Source organism: Heterodontus francisci, unplaced genomic scaffold (genome assembly GCF_036365525.1).
Source record: "Heterodontus francisci isolate sHetFra1 unplaced genomic scaffold, sHetFra1.hap1 HAP1_SCAFFOLD_854, whole genome shotgun sequence".
Taxonomy (NCBI): domain Eukaryota; kingdom Metazoa; phylum Chordata; class Chondrichthyes; order Heterodontiformes; family Heterodontidae; genus Heterodontus; species Heterodontus francisci.
In genome coordinates this window covers 181,349-185,052 of record NW_027141454.1, presented here as the reverse complement: position 1 = coordinate 185,052, position 3,704 = coordinate 181,349, and the positions used below count along the sequence as shown (strand labels likewise).

The following is a 3,704-nucleotide window of genomic DNA, read 5'->3' as shown; positions in this document are numbered from 1 at the left end:
TGCATCACCCTCTCATTTGAGAAGACAGTAATGTATTCATTAAGGATATTGGCAACATCTTCCACCCCGATACAAAGGTTACATTTTTGATCTTTTCTGTGCCCTGCTGTTTGCTCAGTTGCCTCTTACTCGAATGTTTTGATGCAACATCTTTGGGTCCATTGTTATTTTGTTTGTCTCTGTTCTTTCCTGCTCTTTCTTTGTTCTTCACCGCTGCTCCCAAACGCCTCCAGTGCAGTCAAAACGCAACGTGTCAGAAGTGGGATTTGAACCCACGCCTCCAATGGAGACTGCGACCTAAACGCAGCGCCTTAGACCGCTCGGCCATCCTGACCGCCTGCCAGGTATTATCAATGCTAAGGAAATTATTCATTCTTTGTGAAAGTATTTGTGAGATTGTGGAAATGTCTGGAAGAGGAAAGACCAGCGGGAAAGCTCGGGCCAAGGCCAAGTCTCACTCCTCCCGGGCTGGACTGCAGTTCCCGGTGGGCCGTGTTCATAGGCTCCTGAGAAAGGGCAACTATGCTGAGCGTGTGGGTGCCGGAGACCCGGTCTATCTGGCTGCTGTGCTCGAGGATCTGACCGCTGAAATCCTCGAGCTGGCCGGCAACGCGGCCCGGGACAACAAGAAGACCCGCATCATCCCCAGACACCTGCAACTGCCCGTCCGCAACGACGAGGAGCTCAACAAGCTGCTGGGAGGGGTGACCATCGCTCAGGGCGGGGTGCTGCCTAATATCCAGGCCTTGCTGCTGCCCAAGAAAACCAGCGCTCAGAGCTCCCAGAAAAAGTAAAGCGGCCAAAATGTCATCTAATAACCCAATGGCTCTTTTCAGAGCCACCCACAGTCTCTGTGAAAGGGCTGGTTACTGTCAGGAGGGAGTCAGTGATGGAGTTATTGTCACAGTGGATTGACCTGTTTCACATCTGTCCAGCTGTGTTTTCAGTTCCCTCTCTGGATTTCGCTCTGTTTCTCTGCTCACACATCTCCCCCTCCAGTTAAGTGAAGAAGTGAACTACAGGGTATCAGAATCAACAATTTAATAAATCCCGCTGCCTTCGATTTGATAAATCCCGAGATTATCCCGGTACATTAACGGGAACTGGTTCGGAGCTGATGAATTAATTTAATAATGGAAGTGTCCGGGTTAATTCTCTGTTTTTTATTTGGACAGTTTGAATTGTGTTTTTTTTTTCTCTCTCTGGTGATCTGAGCGCCGCTTCTCAATGAGAATCTGCTCCCGGAACAGAGTAAATGCAGGAAGAAAGAGGCCATTCTCGGGCTGTGTGTTTCTCTCCTAACCTGATCTGTTTAGACCGCACTGTTCCCAGAGGACGGAATCAGTGAGAGTTGTGCACACACAGGAGCTGAGTCCATTGCAGCGCTTTAATATGTGCCTTCCCCCCGGCCCTCCCTCTTCTCCGGACACAAAGTTGTTTGTTCCCCCGGCGGCGGGGTAGAGTCGGGGATTCTCTCCCCGCAGTGTCAGTGTCTGCAGCCCCGGGGAACTGGCGGTTTCAGTCAGAGTGACCGAGCTACCTGACAGGACTCTCCCCCTGCATTTGTGAACTGAGACTACACCGAACACATCTCCAGTTAGAGTGAGGGCCGGACATCCTTCTGTTTTATTACAGAGAGTGGGGAAAGGGCTGGGTGGAGGGGATGTCAGCGAGTCACCAGGGATCCTGGATTTACTCCAAATCATTTCCATGTGGAATCTGCAGGCGGGGCCGGGCCAGGGATCATTTGATCAGGGGATCAGCTCTTTCCTGAGAGATGTGGGTGGCTCTGAGAAGAGCCTTTGTGTTCAGATGTTTACAAGTTTCCCGCCCTCTTTCACTTCTTTCCAGACCCTGCTTTCTGAGCCTTCGCTGCTTTCGGCTTGACCTTGCTCTTCCATGTCTGCACTTTCTTCAGCGCCTTTCCGCCCGCCGCACTCTTGCCTTTTTTGACCTTCTTCGCAGCAGACATTTTCTGAAGCGCTGCTTTCTTCACCGCCTTATTTGGCGTTGCCGCCGCCTTGCTACTCGTTTTCTTGGCTGTTCCTTTCTTTGTTGTCACTTTCTTGGCTGCTGGTTTCTTCACCAATGATTTCTTGTCTGCTGGTTTCTAACGAAGGATTCCTTGTCTGCTGGTTTCTTCACTAAAGATTTCTTGGCTGCTGATTTCTTCACTAAAGATTTCTTGTCTACTGGTGTCTTCACTAAAGATTTCTTAGCTGCTGGTTTCTTCACTAAAGATTTCTTGTCTACTGGTGTCTTCACTAAAGATTTCTTAGCTGCTGGTTTCTTCACTAAAGATTTCTTGTCTGCTAGTTTCTTCATGAAAGATTTCTTGTCTGCTTGTTTCTTCATGAAAGAGTTCTTGTCTGCTGATTTCTTCACTAAAGATTTCTTGTCTGCTGGTTTCTTCACGAAAGATTTCTTGTCTGCTAGTTTCTTCATGAAAGATTTCTTGTCTGCTGATTTCTTCACTAAAGATTTCTTGTCTGCTGGTTTCTTCATGAAAGATTTCTTGTCTTCTAGTTTCTTCATGAAAGATTTCTTGTCTGCTGATTTCTTCACTAAAGATTTCTTGTCTGCTGGTTTCTTCATGAAAGATTTCTTGTCTGCTGGTTTCTTCATGAAAGATTTCTTGTCTGCTAGTTTCTTCATGAAAGATTTCTTGTCTGCTAGTTTCTTCATGAAAGATTTCTTGTCTGCTGATTTCTTCACTAAAGATTTCTTGTCTGCTGGTTTCTTCACTAAAGATTTCTTGTCTGCTAGTTTCTTCATGAAAGGTTTCTTGTCTGCAGGTTCTTCATGAAAGATTTCTTGTCTGCTGGTTTCTTCACTAAAGATTTCTTGTCTGCTGGTTTCTTCATGAAAGATTTCTTGTCTACTGGTGTCTTCACTAAAGATTTCTTGGCTGCTGGTTTCTTCATGAAAGATTTCTTGTCTGCTAGTTTCTTCACTAAAGATTTCTTGTCTGCTGGTTTCTTCATGAAAGATTTCTTGTCTGCTAGTTTCTTCATGAAAGATTTCTTGTCTGCTGATTTCTTCACTAAAGATTTCTTAGCTGCTGGTTTCATCACTAAAGATTTCTTGTCTGCTAGTTTCTTCATGAAAGATTTCTTGTCTGCTATTTTCTTCATGAAAGATTTCTTGTCTGCTGATTTCTTCACTAAAGATTTCTTGTCTGCTGATTTCTTCACTAAAGATTTCTTGTCTGCTGGTTTCTTCATGAAAGATTTCTTGTCTACTGGTTTCTTCATGAAAGATTTCTTGTCTGCTGGTTTCTTTATGAAAGATTTCTTGTCTACTGGTGTCTTCACTAAAGATTTCTTGGCTGCTGATTTCTTCACTAAAGATTTCTTGTCTACTGGTGTCTTCACTAAAGATTTCTTGGCTGCTGGTTTCTTCACTTAAGATTTCTTGTCTGCTGGTTTCTTCATGAAAGATTTCTTGTCTGCTAGTTTCTTCATGAATGATTTCTTGTCTGCTGGTGTCTTCGCTAAAGATTTCTTGGTTGCTGGTTTCTTCACTAAAGATTTCTTGTCTGCTGGTTTCTTCACTAAAGATATCTTGTCTGCTGGTTTCTTCACTAAAGATTTCTTAGCTGCTGGTTTCTTCACTAAAGATATCTTGTCTGCTGGTTTCTTCACTAAAGATTTCTTGTCTGCTAGTTTCTTCACCGTCTTTCCCACTTTTCCCTGGGTTTTCCT

At 44.5% G+C, this 3,704-nt stretch overlaps 1 non-coding gene across 1 annotated transcript; it reads right to left on the bottom strand.

Annotated features, from left to right (window-relative positions):
* Positions 1–251: 251 nt before the first annotated feature.
* Positions 252–334, bottom strand: trnal-uag (transfer RNA leucine (anticodon UAG)). The gene has a single exon. It is a non-coding gene; the product is annotated as a tRNA-Leu (tRNA).
* Positions 335–3,704: the final 3,370 nt, after the last annotated feature.